The sequence below is a fragment of the Lemur catta genome, chromosome 12 (genome assembly GCF_020740605.2).
Source record: "Lemur catta isolate mLemCat1 chromosome 12, mLemCat1.pri, whole genome shotgun sequence".
Lineage (NCBI taxonomy): Eukaryota > Metazoa > Chordata > Mammalia > Primates > Lemuridae > Lemur > Lemur catta.
Genome location: NC_059139.1, coordinates 64,693,846 through 64,713,106, shown reverse-complemented (window position 1 = coordinate 64,713,106; position 19,261 = coordinate 64,693,846).

Here is a 19,261-nt window from a genome sequence, read left to right as displayed (position 1 = left end):
ATTCTTATCAGTGGAATTTGTCAGGTCAAAGCTATTTCTTCTCTGCTTATGATACAAAAATTAAGAATTCAACAGAATACTTGTCTAAACATTTAAGCAGATAAACCCCACGCATGGGTGGGATGAGCTTCGCTGGGGTCAGGGTGTTCAATACTTATAAAAATGTCAACACCTGCAAGCCTCACTTTAAAATCATATCTCAGTCCTTCTCCATGGACCTCAACTACACCTCCTTCATTCTTGAGCTCACAGCAATTGTCTTAGTCAGGTTATTGACATCTGAGAAGCTGCTTCAAGAGATGGAACACCGGGAAGCTATGTACTTTCTTTTAGCACCTCAGGAAAAAGTGGTTTATTTATGGTCAGTATAAGAGTTAGCCATAGGAGTATGGAGTATTTCTAGGAGAAGAGTGTTTCTAACTTTTTAAAAGTTCTTTGGAAAATATTGCCTAGTGTGGTATTTAATGTTCCTATATGAAAATTCTCACAGAAAATGACTCTTTCCTGCTTGTTAAAATGGGTAGTCTTCTAACAGGCTTCTAACTCTTCCATTTATGACATTATAAAAAGTACATAGCAAATGCAGTTTTTCATTTTGTTATTATTATCTGCTAGGAACCTTGAAGCTAAGTTTAGTACTCAATTGCAACAATTATCTTTGTCGTTTTGATAAAATTAACTTTCTTCCTTTATTATTTGGTTCATATTCTTTTAATAGTGTGTTATTAATTTCAGTCTTGAGTTATTTCAATTTATATTTCTGAGTTAAATTTAACATAAAATGAAATTCACTTATTTTAAATATACGTTTTCATGAGTTATCAGAATTGTATATAGTCACATAACCATCACCATGATCAAGTTATAGAATATATCCATCACCCTAAAAAATTTCCTCTTTGCAGTTGATCCTCCTCCACCTGCCAACACACAGCCTCAGGCAACCACTGATCTACTTTCTGTTACTATAGTTATACCTTTCTTAGAAATTCACATGAATGGAATCATACAGAATTTAATGTTGTGACTTCTTTCACTTAGTATAAGGTTTTTGAAATTCATCCATGTTGTTATCAATATTTTCTTCCTTTTTTCTTGCCAAATAGTATTCTATAGTATGATCATACCACATTTGTTTATCCGCTACCCTGTTGATGGATAATTGGATTGTTTCACTTGAGGCTATTATGAATAACATGGTTATAAACACATTGACTATTTGTATGGACACATATTTTCATTTCTCTTGGGCAAATACCTACAAAGTAGAAATGCTGGGTTGTATCATAAGTGCATGCTTACTATATAAGACAGTGTCTAGTTGTTTTCCAGAGTAGCTGAACCATTTTGCAATCCTACCAGCAAAGTATGAGAGTTCCAGTTGCTCCATATCTTTGTCAACACTTGATGTTCCCAGGCTTTTAGTTTTAACTATTCTAGTGAGTGTATAGTAGTGGTAGCTCATTATGGTTTTAATGTGCATTTCCCTGATAACTAGTGATGTTAAACACCTTTTCATGTGCTTATGGGGCATACTTATTATATATATTCTTTATTGAAGTTTCTGTATCAATCCTTTGCCTAATGTTGTTTTTTTCCTTTTATTGGTTATAAGAGCTCTTCATATATTCTGAATCCAAATGTTTTGTCAGATATATGTTTTGCAAGTACTTTCTCCCAGTTTGTGGCTTGCTTTTTCATTTTCTTAATGTGTCTTTTACGAGCAAAAGTTTTAAATTTGGATGAGATACATTAGCAATTGTTTTCTTAAGTGTGATTCATGATTTTTGTGATCTATTTAAGGAATCCTTGCTTAATCCAGGCTTTCTCAAACTTGATACTACTGACATTTGAACTTTGTTGTGGGAGCTGTCCTGTGCATTGCAGGAGGTTTAGCAGCATCCCTGACCACTACCTGCTAGATAGCAATTGCACCCTTCCCACTCCAGTTGTGATAACCAAAAATATCTCCAGACATTGGCAATGTCCCTTGCAGTACAAAATTACTCCTGGGTAAGTCCCACTGGCCTACTCAATGCCACAAATATTTTCTTCTATATTTTTTTTTTTCTGGAAAGGTTATTACAGCTTTAGCTCTAATACTTAGGTCTACAATCCATGTTAATTTTTGTGTAAGGTGTGAGGTAAGGATCAAAGTTTATTTTTTCCATATAGATATTCAGTTGTTCTAGTGCCATTTGTTACAAAGACTATCCTTTCCCCTATTGAACTGCCTTGGCACTTTTGGTGAAAATCAGTTGATTATATAAGTGGCTATCCATTCCTGAGCTCTCTACTGTATTCCATTGCTATATGTCTATCCTTATGCCAATAACACAGTCTTGATTACTGTAGCTTTATAGAAATTCAGGAAATTGGGTAGTATAAAAACCTCATTCTTTTTCAAAATTGTTTTGGATAGTCAAGGTCCTTTGCTGTTCCATAAATTTTAGAATAAACTTATCAAGTTCTTTTTTTAATAAACTTTGTATTTTGCAATAATTTTAGATTTGCAGATAGTACAAACAGTTCTCATATACCCCTCAACTAGTTTTAATTTCCCCTAATGTTACTATCTTAAATTACTGTGGTACATCTGTCAAAACTAACCAAACAACATTAGTATGTTGCTATTAACTATCTCAAGACTTTATGTGGGTTTCACCGAATTTCCCATTAATGCCTGTCTGTTCCAAGATCTAATCTAGAATACCACATTGCATTTGGTCATCCCGTCTCCCGGATCTCTTCTAGTCTATGACAGTTCTCACACTGTCCTTGTTTTTCATGCATGACCTTAACAATCTTGAAGAGTATTAGCCAGGTATTTTGAGAAATATCCCCCAATTTGGTTTATCTGATGTTTTTCTCATGATTAGTCTGGGCTCACGGGTTTTCAGAAAACATGACATAGAGAAGTGCCCCTTTCGTTACACACTATCAGGGGGCACCTGATAGCCCCATGGCATCACTGATAATGTTAACATGAAGTCACTTTCTTTTCAAAATGCTTTAGAATTTATTTATTTATTTATTGAGACAGAGTCCTCCTCTGTTGCCCAGGCTAGAGTGTTGTTACATCAGCCTAGCATATGGCAACCTCAAACTCCTGGGCTCAAATGATCCTCTTGCCTCAGCCTCCTGAATATCTGGGACTACAGGCACACACCACCATGCCAGGCTAATTTTTCTATTTTTTGTAGAGACAGGGTCTCACTCTTGCTCAGACTGGTCTCAAACTCCTGAGCTCAAGCAATCCTCCTGCCTCAGCCCCCCAGAGTACTAGGATTACAGGCATGAGCCACCTTGCCCAGCCAAAAATGCTTTAGAATTTTGATTGGAATTGCAATCATTCTATATATCAGCGGAGAGGAGAACTGCCACCTTGATAACATGGAGTTTTCCAACCCATAAACACAGTATTCCTCTCTACTTCTGTAGGTCTTCTTTAATTCCCTCACTTTCTCCAAGCATGGATTTCTCCGTAGGACCTTTACGCTTCTGCTCACTCTCTTGTACTTTCCAGTAGCTGCTGCTGATTATTGGTATCACCTCCCAGAGTGTATGGTTATTATCTGAAGGAGGTTCATTCAGTGAGATCTAACTCAGCCATTACTGGAAGGAGAGGCCAACATTGACTCAAACTTTTTTTTGGAATTGATACATAGTATTTGTATACATTTATGGGGTGCATGTGATATTTTGTTGTATGCATACAATGTGTAAATGATCAAGTCAGGGTATCTGGGGTATCCATCACCTCGAGTATTTATCATTTCTATGCATTAGGAACACTTCAAGTCCTGTCTTATAGCTATTTTGAAACATATGACATTGTTGTTAACTACAGTCACCCTACTCTGCTATCAAACATTAGAACTTATTCCTTCTATCTAAATATATGTACCCATTAACTAACCTTTCCTCATCTCCTTTCCCCAGGAAAAAATCAATGGACAAATTTAGATTATTATCCTTAAAATACCCTTTGAGTATAGTCATAATCACAATCTGTGCCAAACCAACCTGCAATCTTAAAGTTCACTAACAGTTGGCTACATACAGTCAGTGATCATAAAACAAAGCTTTTCTCTGTGCAAAATGAATTGACTATATGGAATTGATGATTTCATGCTTGGTTAAAATTTCAAATCTTAAAAGACCAAACATAAGAGAATCATATATTTAATTCTTGATAAAATCATTTAATATTGTCCAGGTTGTGGTAAAATGGGCATCTTCCTTTGGAGTAATACATTTTTGATAGTAACACAGTTTGGGTAATTTTTTATGGAAAGCAAATGCACAAGAACCTTACTATTATTCATATCTTTGACCTAGTAATTCCACTTCTGGAACTCAATCCTATGGAAATAATGGAAATAGAATGAAGTGGAAGAGTGACCCTTAAAGCACAAATATTGTTTACAAATTTTCTAAAAATGACACTACATAAATTTCCAATAGGAAAATAAATGCTTATATTCACAGTTATTTTAAAATGTTTATAAAAAGCTTTTAACATTATAATATTAAGCATACATATATATATGCTATATGAATTCAACTCTAATTTTGTTTTAAAAGTATAGAAATGACAGGGTACAACATGATCTTGTTAAATTAAGACTTTCTGTTATCAATGGGTCCATTTTTACTGTTTACTTTTCAAGAGTTAAGAAGACTAGAAGATAATATACCATAATTTCAAGGGTGACTAATGGGACTGTAGTTTTCTTTTTCTTCTTCCTACTTGCTATTTTTCAATAGTAAGCCAAGAAAACAATAAGATATTTTTAATCTAATGAAAACTTACCTTGTATTAAATTTTTGAGCCAGAAAAAACTTCAGAATAAACTACTTCACCCGTGTACATTATTGATAAAGAAACTTCCTCATCAATAAGAGGCACAGAGAGTTTAAAATATTTGAGCTTAAAAAGCAAGTTGGCAGTAATCTAAAACTAACATTTCCTGACTCTGCACATGACCCCATATACGAGCTATTTTTGCAGTGTTCCAACCTCCATTTCTAGGGTTAAGAAATGGATGGGCACCGTTCACATCAGCAATATTTCATTAAAGTAATTTTTACATTATTAAATAAAATATCTCAAACTTAATTTTAACACGAATGCTCTAGAACCTGGAAAATGGAAGGAATCTTGGAATTGTGTTTGCAATGAATATTTGAAAGGCTGCGTAAAAGCAGAATTTTATTCTAGAAAGTTTCTAGTTTTGAGATTTAACAGCCTAATAAAGAACTCACATTACATTTTATTTATTAAAAGCTCATTGTTCCCGTGTCAGAGTTATTACTGTTTCTTTGCAGTTGCTCAAACAGAAATGACAGGGTACAACATGATCTTGTTAAATCAGGACTTTCTGTTATAAATGGGTCTATCTTTACTGTTCGCTTCTCATAAGCTAATGGTATTCACCAGCATGGCTGATACTTACTTATTAAATCATACACTGGACATAATAACCTTTAACTTAGCTTCAAATATTCCAAACAATTTTGCCTAAAGTCTTTTTAGATAGGAAAAAAAAACATTTTTACCTTAACATTTCATACCGCTGGAAGATAATCCAATGGGAATGTTTAAGGTTAACAGAGTGTTTATCTTATCAAAAATGGTCTGGTCTGTTTGAGTTACTGTTTGGATTCCAGCTAATCAGGCCTATTGACTAGTTTAAAAACGTTCAGCAATTAACAGTGTTCAAACAGCACCAATCTGCTATGTTATTTCAGCTGGGAAAGCAGCTATATGAACCAATACAGCTTCCCTACTAAAATAAATGATAGCACTTTTCACTCACTGGGGAGTTAGTTTTCAGTACTTTAGGTATGTCACACTGTCACACTGCATAACAAAACAAGAAAGTGTGAAACATTTAAATAATTTAAAACCCAAAAGATACACCATGTTTTCAGATTTAAAAAAAAAAATAAAGTAACTTTGCCAACAGAAACATCATTGCAGGAAGACAAAACAAATATAGAGTGAATTTAAGAGGTGGGTTGTGGTCTCTTTTTCATCAAGAACCACCACCTTCCTTGTTTTGAAGACTGCTTAGTTACATCAGTGATTTTTAACACACGGTAGCTCAAATCAACAATCCACTTGCTCTTCAGACTTTGACACTTCCCCAGCTGCTAGGCCTGTGCTTAACTAAACAAGTACAGTAGCGCAAATGGAACATTTATGTAACATAGGGACTATAAATGTTCTTTGAGAAACAGACCTACTCCCTTCAAAATATGACACAGGGATAAGAGGATTACATTTTTAAACAGCTTTAAGACTCCTGTGAGGAATATATACATATACATCTTATACTTGTTGAAGTTGAAAGTATCACATCATTGTTTACTGACAATAAAATATCCTTCTAGATAATTTTTTAAAATTCATTGAGCATTTACCTGGTGTTAGGTTCTATTCTAAGAGCTTTACACATACTCTGTCATTTAATCCTTGCAATAATCTTATTGCAGGTGTAGAAACCAATATTTATTCCCATTTTGCAGAAGGAGAAACAGACTTAGAAAGGTTAAGTAACCTGCCCAAGGTCACTCAGCTAGTAAATACTAGAGTGTGGTTTCAACTCAGGCCATCTGACTTCAGAGCCTGTGCTCTTACCCACTATTGGCAATTCAAAATACTAAAGAATTTTTAGAATAGAAGGGCTATCAAAAATATCTGAAATAAACATTACAGATAATAAAATCATAGAACACATCCTATGTATGGCCTTTCTCTTCCCACTGACAGATACCTACTTAGTGACTTCCCTTACCAATGCTAGCTCCTTCTTCCACCTTCTGCCCTTTCCTCTTCCACTCTCCAACCTCACCCACCCACTCACCCTGGCAGCTTCACTGTATAATGCTTATGGTAGTAGCAAATAGGGCAGAAAGAAGTTAATGTTCTACTTTAACAAATAGACAGAATGGAATGATAAGTGTAGCCCCAGAACTGGTCGGGTGGGGAGGGGAGGAGAGATCATTATTTGTACAATCGATTAGATGTTCCCACTTGCTTGTTTACTTCTAAGTAAATTCATTTGTAGGTATATAGGAACAAGGAAAAAAATTCTCCACACAAGGGATGATTCCTGGATTTCCTTCACTTCTCTGGCCAGGCCAAAAGTCCTGCTGTTTACCTGACAGAAGCTAATGTAGTAGATTTTCCAGAACAGAGTTCTAGAAAAGTAAAATTTTCTCTGAATAAACTGGGATAATAGTGAAGTAGATCCTAAAGACTAACACTTTTCAGTCTACAGAACTTTCTGCAGTGAAGGAAATATTTGATGTCTCTCTGCCCAGTATGGTAGCCACTAGCTACATGTGGCTGTTGAGCAGTTGAAATGTGGCTGGCGCAACTTGGGAACAAAATTTTTAACTTTATCTAATTTTAATTTACATAGTCACAGGTGGCTGGTGGCTATCCTATTGGACAGACCAGCAATATACTTACTCAACTGCTATTCATCAAGTATCTACTAGGTGCTGCAAAGCTACCTTTGAGGAAGGTACAACTTTGTCCCCATCTTACAGATAAGGAAACTGAGGCTCAGAGAGATTAGGTGACTAGCCCATGGATTAATAAGAAATAAGTAGTAAATTCTGGATGTTATACCTACATCTGTCCCATTCAAGGTCTAATGCTTTTACTACCCATGGTTCTCAACACTGGCGCATGTGCTTTTCAAAAATACACATCCCCAGATCCTACTCCCCAAGATGTTTAATTGGTTTGGAGCAGAGCCCAGGCATGTGTGTATCTCTAAAACTCCCACTGTGCAACACTACTGTTGTGACCGAGGCCACCTACGCTAGTAGTGGAAAATCATTTTCCAAAGGGAGCTGTGATGAAATTCTACCTCTACCTCCTCTCTTAAGGGTGGTTAACAGTTTAGTGCTTTCAAAAAGAAAAAGAGGTCCCACTCCTTTGTTTTGCGGATGAGAGTATGAAGCCAAGAGCTGCTACTCTGAGCTAAGGTGAGGTCCCAGAGCTGGTGTTTGTGATAGAGCTAAGACCAGGGCCCAGGTATTGGGTTGTAGATAAATGCTCCGCTTTTTGGAGCTGTGGGGTCAGCAAGGGACCAAAGGTTGGGAAAGCTCAGCTGAGGGATTTAAAGCCTCAGGCAGCAATCAGAAGGCCAAGGGCAGACACAGGCTGCCACTGCAGAGCACTTCACTATTCTACAGGTAAGACCATTCAGCTGTCCCAGGCTTGTCAGCTTCTCCATCCCCTCTTTCTGCCACTCCAAGGGACCTTAGGAGTGGTCCACGGGCCTCTGTGAAGCATTTTTCACTCTGCCAAGGATACTTTCACAACGGATGTAACCCTACTCTGGCACATAATAGGTGCTTAAGATTGTAACTGTGAAACGAATGAAAGCAGATTTTGGAACTCAAGAGACTTGGATTACACAGCTTCTTCATGGGTTCAGATACCTACGTATTTGAAAAGTAACTCTTTAAGAAATCAAATTTTAAAGTCCCTTCCCAGCCTTTGCACTTGTCTCACAGACGTGGTTAGAGAAAATGACACTTTTTGTTTCTGGGGCTGAAATGGCTTAAAAGTGATGAAGTAAGAAGAAAAAATAAGAATATTCACAAAAAGTTAAACAGAAGAATTTATACCATATCCGTACATATTCCAAGAGTCCTATTAATAACAGGCAACCTGCAGTTGTCCCTGTTAGGAGACAGGGTCTGGGGGTTGAGAAAGTCAATCCAAGTGCTTAAAGGAAACTGCCACAAAAATAGAAAATGCTGCTGTAAACATTATCCCTCCAGACTAGCTAAGTATGTTTTTCTCCTGTACAATAAAGGAGTAAAAATAAAGATAATTTGTGTTTTAGATTATCCTCAGGAATGATGTGTGGCTATAAAATGTTCTGTGGAAATCATCCCTCCATTCAGGAACTCAGCACAGCTGCTACTGTAAGGAGCCTGCGTAGTACTGAAGCAAATGAACCTGTGTTCTAAGAAGCTGCCTTTCGAAGTAACAGCTCTGAAAGTCACGAGCAAAAAAATCTCCAGGATGATTGCAGCAAATAGCTTCGGATAGTAACATCTAGTCTGTTGGCAAGTGCCCTTTGGAAGGCAGGACTTGAATTCTCTTAAAATCACCAATTATTCTTACAGGCCTGCTGCTTACAAAAGTAGGGAAAAACATAGGTTTTTCGAGCTACAGCTGCAGATTCAAAAATTTGTTTGTGCCAGTTGATTTTGTTTTAGTAACATAAAAAGTAAAAAACCCAAAGAGAGTGGAAAAAATTAGCTGAGGGTGTTTACAGCTCTCAAAGAAGATCATGGTAGAAAAATCTACTTCAACTATCTCCAGACTTGCATTTCAAGCCATCATTTCTTTTAAATATTATCTATCTGCTTCCACCCCCAGGCCTCTTTTTTTCTTTAACAGTAATACATACCCAAGGTTTAAAAATAACACAGAGGTATGTAAAATAGAACATTAAAGTCCCCAAGCCCCTATCTACTCACAATCTTATTAAAAATCCGTAGAATTTTTTTTTTTTTAATCATTGAAACATGGTGCCCAATGTGTAAAGGTCCCAAGGAAGTCTGTTTCTCTGGCCTCAAATTTTCCATTAGGGGGCCAGCTCTATAAATCAGAGAACATGAGACAGAAACAAAGCTCCACTCCTCACTTCTTAACCAGGTTTGTGCCTTTGTGCAACACATTTCTCTTCCTAGAATTCTTTTCCCTCTTCTGGAAAGTAAAAGAGGTGAAAATGCTGATTACTGGTTTGCTTCTAATCCAAACCTTCCCTACTGGTGCTAACAGAAACATAAGTGAGCCACAGACATAAGCCACGTAGGTAATTTTCAATTTTTTAGTAACTTTCTTAAAATGATGGTTCAAATAAAGTTTTTTTTTTAGTAACCACTTTAAAAAAATAAAAAGTAACAGATAAAATTAATTTTGATAATGCTTTTTTTTTTTTTTGAGACAGTCTTACTCTATTGCCTGGGCTAGAGTGCCATGGCATCAGCCTAGCTCACTGCAACTTCAAACTCCTGGGCTCAAGCTCAGCCTACTGAGTAGCTGGGACTATAGGCGCATACCACTACACCCCACTAGAGACGAGGTCGGGGTCTTGCTCTTGCTCAGGCTGACCTCAAGTGATCCTCCCTCCTGGGCCTCCCAGGGTGCTAGGATTACAGGCATTAGCCACCACATCCCGCCTTTTAATAATACTCTTTATCCCAATATATTCAAAATATCATTTCAACATGTAATCAATACAAAAACATTATTAATATTTTGATAATATTAACAGTTTACATTCTATTTTTCAAGCTAGGTCTTCAAAATCTGGTGTGTGCTTGACACAAGACATCTCAATTCAGACTAGCCACATTTCAAGTGCTCAGTAGCCTACATGTGGCTAGTCACTACTGTTTTGGGGCAGTGCAATTTTATACCAGTGCTGGACATTGTCCCAAAGAAGCTCTATTTTGATAAGAGGCTCACTTCTGTGTCTCTATACTTGATTGCCTCTGCTGCCAAAACAACAACAACAAAAATTATTATTGATTATTTTTTGTTGGCAATGCTTAATTATCAACAACAAAGTGTAGAAACTACTGAAATTTCTCAGAGACTTTCAATATCAGACCTTTGATGAATACCAGTGCTGTTTCCCTATAATAGATTGGGTTTTTGAGTGAATTTTTCTTGCCTGGCTGAGTCATTCTTATTGAATTTTAGGTCATTTATTCTGAGCTTCATAGAACAATTAGAATATAGTATCACTGTTAATTAACAATTTGAAAAGTTTCCTATACTTTTAGAAAATAGACAAAAATATTAGCTGACCTAAAAGGCTAACATTTTACTTTATTTTTTCCAGAAATCACCCACTTGCATCCTACCAATCATGTTCTTCCCCTCTCAACCCTCTTACTAAAACAAACAAACAAAAAACCTAAATTATCAATAAGCAATGAAAGTTTAGTGGTAGGTCAAATATAATTTAAACACTGCTCTGTGTTCTGTTTTCTAATAAATCCAACAAATAACTCTTGAATACCTTCTACTGGCCAGGAGCTATACTTAGTGTTAAAGATTCCTGCCTTGATGGTTTAATTTCAAAGATTCCGTTAGATTAGCCCATTACCAGAGGCTCTGGCATGTGTGTGTTGGGGCAGAGGGTAGGCTTGTATTCTAGGATATCTTTTCCTACAGAGCCTTCCCCCAAAATCTGACATGTTTTTAAGTGGCCCTTTTCTGTCTCTCCATATCTAATCTGCCTACAAAACAAAATATGCTGAAATATGCTATATACTGCTTTTGGTGTATGCTATAAATTAAAAAGTAGCATGTGTTCACTGTAAAAGAAAATATATTCAAACAAATCAGAAGTCTATAAAATAAAAAGTTCTCCCCTTTCTTAATGCATTATCCCCAGTGCACCCCTTAGAGGTGACCACTGTTAAAGTATTATGCCAGAATTCTCCAAGCATAAATATGTATACACACGAATACATACGCAAATTTTGAGAGAATATTTTTAAAGTAACGTGATTATGAAGAAAATTCAAATAAAAAAGAAGCACATAAAAAGGGAGAAATCTATATTCACATATAATATTTGAGGGGTATCTTTAAATAAAGTAACATATGATTATGGAGAAAATGCCAACCGTAAAATGCAAAGTGACATTTTCCCTACCCCACATTCCCACAACCCAAAGGTAATAACAAATGCCCATAGTTCGTTCGTTCTTTCTTTTTTTAAACACTTACTGGTTAATTATAAAGGATACTACAAATGATATAGATGACGAGATACATGGGGCAAGGTATGGGGGAAGGGGCATGGAGCTTCCATGCTCTCTCAGGGCATTCCACCCTACAGGAACCTCCACAGGTTCAGTTATCCAGAAGCTTCTCTTTCTTTTTTGTGTGTGTGGATCTTTTGTGAAATTTTCTATGAATATACATAGAATGTGCCTAACATAGTTATGAAATATGCTTTCAAATAGTGTTGTGAAATCTAACATACACATAGGTAAGTGTACAAAACAACAAAGTGAACCCTCTTGCAGTCACCACCCAGATTAAAAAGTAAAGCATTGCCAGCCCTCTAGAAGCCTTCCTCATAACTCCTCCAAATCACTACCCCCTGCCACCCTCCCCCACAAAGGGTTCTACTACCCTGACTTTTAGTGTCATCAATTCCTTGTTTTACTTTTTCATTTTATCACCTAAGTACATATCACTAAGCACTATAACTTTGCCTGTTTTAGATTTTAAATAGTCATACCATACGTATTTTCTTGTGTCTGGCTTCCTTTATTTGCAACATTTGTTTATTTTTACTTTAATACATCTTGAGCATTTTAGCCAACATATATAGGATTGCCTTATCCTTTTATGTTCATGGTATAGAATTGAACAAATTCCCAAATAAATAACCAAATTATTTTCTCTCTTTTTGGTCATTATAATGTTATAAAGAACAACTTGGGCATTTATCTTTATAAATTAATGTTTTAAAACTTAAAAAGTAATCCTACTAATATAAAATGAGGTGACATATCAATTATTTCAGAATTCCTGAGTGAAAGAACCTCTATCTTTAAAAATCTGTAAATATTCAATGTAAAATTTGTTGAGATCAATAGTTTAGAGACAAAGAAGCAAAATTTGACACAATTGGTAGTAGAAGGCACCCAAGGCCAGTCAAATCCTAATGTTAATGATACTATTAATTGATAATGAACACTTACACTCTGCAAGGGACTATTCTATGCACTTTACTTGCACAACAACCCAATGAGTTAGGCCCTGTAATCATCTTCAATTTACAGATAGGAAAACACGTAGAGATGTTAACTCACTTAGCCAAAGTCACACAGCTTATAAGAGTAATATGCTTAACCCCTAGGCTTGTATACATCCTTGAGGGCTGTGAATAAAGGGATAGCACAGGGAATTTCTCTGGGGTGACAGAACAGTTCTGTATCTTGATTGAGTGGCAGTTAAAAAAATCTATACATGGGTTAAAATTGCATTTAACCACACACACACACACACACACACACACACACACACATGAATGCAAGTAAAAAAATGGTAAAAATGGAATCAGGTCTGTAGTCTAGTTAACTGTGTTGGGCCAATGTCAGTTTTTTGGTTTTGATATTGTGTTACAGTTGTATTATATATTGTATTGTATTACACATAAGATGTCACCATTAGAAGCTGGGCAAAGGGTACATGGGAATCTATGTAGATTTTTGCAACTTCCTGTGAGTCTGTAATTATTTCAAAATAATATGTTTTTTAAAGGGGTAGGGGACAACGGTTCCAGCTTTGGAACACTCCCAGCTTTGGCATCAGCGGGGAACTTGGAAATGCAAAACCTCAGGCCCTACCTCAGACCTCTAAATTAGAATCTGCATTTTAACAAGGATCCCAGATGATTCATATGCACATTAAAGTTTAGAAGCACGGCTCTACAAGAAAGAAAAGTGATATTCAAGTATTTCTCATTCTGTCAAAACAAAAAACTAGTTTCTTCATTTCAATGGCAGAAGGTTTATTCCAGAGGCCCAGAGCATGCTCACTGGTGTGCAACCAGTTCTGTCACGCAGGGTACCGTACTCAGGAGACTCATTTCCCACATGAGGTTTAATTATCTTAAAATTCTTAATAATTTTATTTTTGAGTTTGTGTTTTGTAAGTGAAATCCAGTGAAGCAAAATAGTATGCAGAGGGAGACTGGAGCCCCAGCTCACCCACCTGCCTGCTCCCCTGCCTTGCTGGGATGGGTTCTCAGCTGCCTGCTTCCCTGCACCCTTGCCCTTTGGGACCCTCAGGCCTGTCCCTCCCTGTCCTCAACCAGCAATTGCTGCTGACCTCTGGCCATGGTAGGAGCTTGTGTTGCTCCCTGAAACATCTCAGGTGAAACATCTCAGGGTGAGGCATGGTGGCATTCATCCCAGTTCAGGACTGGCAGTGCCATGGCACATTCATGGCTATTAGTGGGTAAGGGTCTCTTATCCATCTCTGATCTAGGTACCTAGCACATTTGGCATGGAGGTCACCAGACACCATGGGTTTCCACAGGTGGCAGGCACAAGAGGAAGGGAGATGCCTGACATGCCTTTTCCATCACCTGCCAAGGCATGTGTTGGTCCAGTGGATGGCAGGAGGGGAACCCAACAGTCAGTGGATGGTGTGAGTGCTTGGTCACAGAGTAAGGCCCTGTGTGAATTTGCATTCATCCAGCAGATAACCCCACCCCCAAGCATGTGCAACATTAAATAACAAATAAAAACACTATGACAGGTTGAGGAAAAGATGGGGAGAATGAGAAAAGCTTTATATTTTAATTTTTTTGCTTTTTAAACAAAGGTCTCCATGTTTTCATTTTGCACTAGGCCCCTCAAATTACATAGCCAGTGCTTCAAAGGCCACTGGGAATCAAAATATGAACTTTCAGCACTTGGCAGATTTGTGGGGCCAATGGTGAACCCTAATGAGCACCAAAAGCAGCGTCATTACAAGATGTCTCCAAGAATCCTTTAGCAACTTGAGGTTTGTTTGTCCCTCTCTTTAAAAAATTTCAACCATGCAAAATACAAGCCAGCACCAAGAAGCGTAAGCACCCATCTCCCAGTTCTTTCTGTTTATACCTGGTAGTACCCAGGTGCATTTCCATATTTTCTACATAATATCCACAAAGGAAGTAATCAGCAGTAACATTTCTTCTACTTCTAAAAATTAAAATTCCTATGCATTAGAAAATATAGAGAAAAGGGAGACTTTGGAATAAGTCTTAGAAGAGAGAGAGAAAACGATTTAAGGTTTTAAGGACTATGTTTATATTCTTACATGTTTAGATCTTCTTAAATTCATTCACGTAATAAGTACTCATTGAACCACTCCCAAAAAGATCACTAGTGAATTAAACCAATTTTCTCTGAAGCATTTTTGAGATCCTGTACTTTTTCCGCAACTAATTTTAAATCCCTGCCTTTTACAACTCTTCCCCATAAATAATTTTTTGATGACTGAAAAAATTATATTAAAAAATAGCACATTATTTATCTTTCATAGTCTTGTTTCACTCCCCTGGGCAGTGTCAATCTTTCCTTTTACTTACATACTTTATCTTGAAGTTATAATATTATTATTGACCATACGTCATGTGTAACCGAAGAGAAGGCAAGTGCTTAAAAGTTATTTTGTCTTGCAAGGTGCTCTCAGTGAGTGTGTTTAATAGAATAAATGCAAATTTTTATCTATAGTATGACCCTAATTTTAATCTCATGCATTTGTATATATACTTGTAGCTAGGAGGAATTGTTATACAAAGTTCTTAGCAATAGTTGTTTCAGGGTGTAGAGATTGCAGGTGACTTTAGTTTTCTGTTTTCTATTTCTCTGTATTTTCCCAGTTTGTCTGCAATGAATATTATAGGGAACATTGGCAACATTACAAAATAGGGCCCTAATGCCACTGATACCCATCATTATTTAATATGAACTATTTATATTTTTTTCAGAAATTGACTTTGCTCTTTTGGATACTCCCACCAATTCACTGACAGGAGTGATGAAGCTGAGTGTGAATTTCCCACATTTAAGGAGTGTTAATTCATTCAATGGCACAATTAAGTCGCCGCCTGATAACCCAGTTCATTATAATTCATCAGACTCCAAATACTCAATTAATTTTCTCGTCTGTTCTACATGAACATACCTATCTTGACTTTGTTAACTGAATCATGCAGTTGTTTTTGTTTTTAACATATTATATTGTAGGACAGTGATTTCCCTATTACATTTTAGGGGCTGAAGTAGCCTAAAAACTTCTTATTATATTTTCAATTTAAAAATCGCTTATCTTAGACTCATGAAAGATTTACCATAATAAAGTATATACGGTATGTACTTACTAAATAATTCTAATCATTACTGTGTAATACTTTCACCAGCTTTCAAATAACTTATGTTTTCCCACAGTATTTTCTATATAGAATATACAATGAACGGGCAGGAAGTATAAACATGTAGGCCTGTACCCCTGCTAATTAGGCTAGACTTTGAGAATCTTCTAGTCCAGTGGCTCTCAATCCTAGCTGTACATTAAAGTCATCTACAGAGGTTTTTAATATACAGGTGCCTGAGCCCCACCCCAAATCAATTTGATCAGAATCTCCCAGATGGGGTTTGGGCATGGTGTCTATTTTATGTGCTAATCACCGTTTTGAGTGCTTTTACATATGTTCAGTCACTTAATGCTTCACCCTGTGTCATAGATACTATTATCACTTCTACTTTACCTGTGACAAATTGAGGCTAATCGAGATAAATTGTCTTGGTCCAGTCAAATAATATGCTTTGGTTTAGATATGGTTTGTTTGGTCCCACCAAGTCTCATGTTGAAATTTGATCTCCAATGTGGACCTGGTAGAAGTTGTTTGGAGAGGATCCCCCATGAATGGCTCACTGCCATTCTTGGGGGAATGACTGAGTTCTCACTCTTAGTTCCTACTAAGAACTAAAAACTGGTTGTTGAAAAGGGCCTGGTACTTCCTCCTCTCTCTTGCCTCCCCTCTTGCCATGCACATGCCAGCTCCTCTTCCCCTTCTGCCATGAGTGGAAGCAGCTTGAAGCTCTCACCAGAAGCAGATGCTGGCACCATGCTTCTTGAACCGTGAGTCAAATAAGCCTCTCTTCTTTATAAATTATCCACCCTCAGGTATTTCTTTATAGCAATACAAACTAAGACACAATGAAATAAGTGGCAGGTCCAGGATCACCCACAGGCTCCACTACAGCCTGGCTTATGCCACCCATTCCCGCAACCCTTCAAACTATTCCCAGAACCTACAGCACGCCATATAATTCTTGGTACTGCAGAATTCTACTAGATGAAATATAGTCAGAGATGAATAAACACAGAAAATGCAGACTAACTTTAGAGAGAGAGAAAAGCACCAGTGCAAATAGGATGGATGACAGAAATCGTGTAAAAGACATCCTGAAATGATTAAAATCAAGGCAGCATAGTCTGGCTGGTGGTGATCAGGAAAGCATGCTCAGCTGAAACACAGCTTCCTTCAGTGCACAATCCAAAAGACTGTCAAAGGACGCAAACAAGTCAAATCCAGCCATTCCTCAGAGTGTTCTCAATTGGCCCACCTGATACTTTAAAATATTTTTAACTGTCAACATAAAATATACACAAACATATATTTATATTTTACAAATATAAATGTTATAAATATAAATTATGTAAGTATACATATATGTGTATATCTACTTATACATATATAAAACATTAAAATCCAGGTTCCCACATTTTCTTGAAAAATGGTAAAACCTGTAAGCCCATGTTCCTGCATGGTGGCAGTTCCTATCAGATGGAGCATAACCTCTCCAGTTTTCCACACTCCCTTACTGTACTCTTTGCACTACAGTAACAGATGATAAGAAAATCTTTGTGGAGGGAGCAATGAAAGTAGAATAGACAAATGTGGATTTCAATCAGTGCTCTATTATCATTCTGAGAGCCTGGAAAGTTAGACTCTAAACTTTGCTTTCTCTTCTTGCCAAATGGGGATAACAACTACCTCGTGGAGTTTTTATCAGTTTAAACGAGATAGTTACATAAAGCATGTATTGTAGTTTTGGGCACATAAGTACTTACTATGGTCTGACTGTCTCCCAAAATTCATGTGTTAAAATTTAATTGACAATGTGATGGTATTAGGAGGTAGGGCCTTAGGAGGTGACTAAGCCAGGAGGGCACAGCCCTCGTGGATGGGATTAGGACTGTTATAAAATGGCTTGCAAAAGCCGGTTCATTCCCTCCTGCCCTTCTGCCTTTTCCACCATGTAAGGACACTGAGAGAAAATGCCATCTATGGAAAAGGCCCTCACCAGACACAGAATGTGCTGGTGCCATGACCTTGGACTTCCCAGCCCCCAGAACTATAAGAAATAAATTTCTATTATTTATAAATTACCCAGTCTGTGGTATCTTGTTACAGCAGCATGAACACACTAAAGAAAGTCCTCAAAATATGGTAGCTATTATTAGTGGTATCTACTTAATCTAGACAAATAAATATTAATCATGCTCTATAATATCATCCTCAAAGATGATAGTTATTATCATAATTGTGCTACCATTTTACAGAAAAGAAAAACTAAGGCCCAAAGAAGATAAATAACTTGCCCAGGGTCATCCATTAGTAAGTGATTAGGCAGGAATCTGAATTTTGGAAATGTGGCAGCCAAATTCATGCAACTGGAAAATAGGGAATGAGAAAAGAATCTGCCAACTCAATGATCAAATTCAAAAATATTTATTTAGTCCAGTTGTGCAAAATGAAGCCTTCTTCCTCAAGAACCTGAACTTGATTATTAATAAAATCTCATGGTGATTAAAAACACATACGAGTAAGATAGAATTGTCTCCCTTAAAAAGCTAACAATTTAGTGGGAGAGTTAAAGTAGAAGCAAGATGAGATTCAAAAATTAGATAAAAGATGGGACTGGATGTTGTTTAAAGTACTTTCCATATCTGGAATAGTCTATGAATCTCTTTGCTTTGTTCAATTTTGCCATGAAAAGTTAGAAAAGTTTCAAAAGCCAGCTACATATATGAACCACAAGCACAGGGATTCAGTCCAACAAGGGAGGAATAACCTCTGGCTTGAGATTTTAATTCTGCAAACTGCAGTACTTTATCTGAATATGAACACCAGGTCAGCAAATCTGATTCCCTTTGCTACAGACAGAAAGACCCAATTTGCATCGTATTCATTTGTGCAGTTGCTTTGAGTCTAGTCACTAGAAATGCTCCGTTTTACCTAAGTATCAACAAAGGCAGAGAAAAATCCTGTCCAAAATATATTTAAGCTATTGATGTGGGCAGATGGAAACAATGAAATGCTAGGTCTACAGAATAGCTGGTGGAGAATCTGGATTTTGATTGCTTGTGTTTGATGGGATTTTCAAATTACTTTTAAAAGTAGGTTATAAGTGCCAGCCTGAATTAGAGGAGGAGGACTCTCTAGGGACTCCTGCTGTGTTTTGACAAATGTCCTTTGGAGCACAGTGCGCCTTTTCACCAGAAAGGAAAGTGCCCTTGAAGATTACAAGCAACAGTTTCTATCTTGTCTCCAACATGATCAGAATTGGGTGGAGCCACAGGATTTGATTCCCCCTGGCTATTGTCAGGGGACCAATTACTATA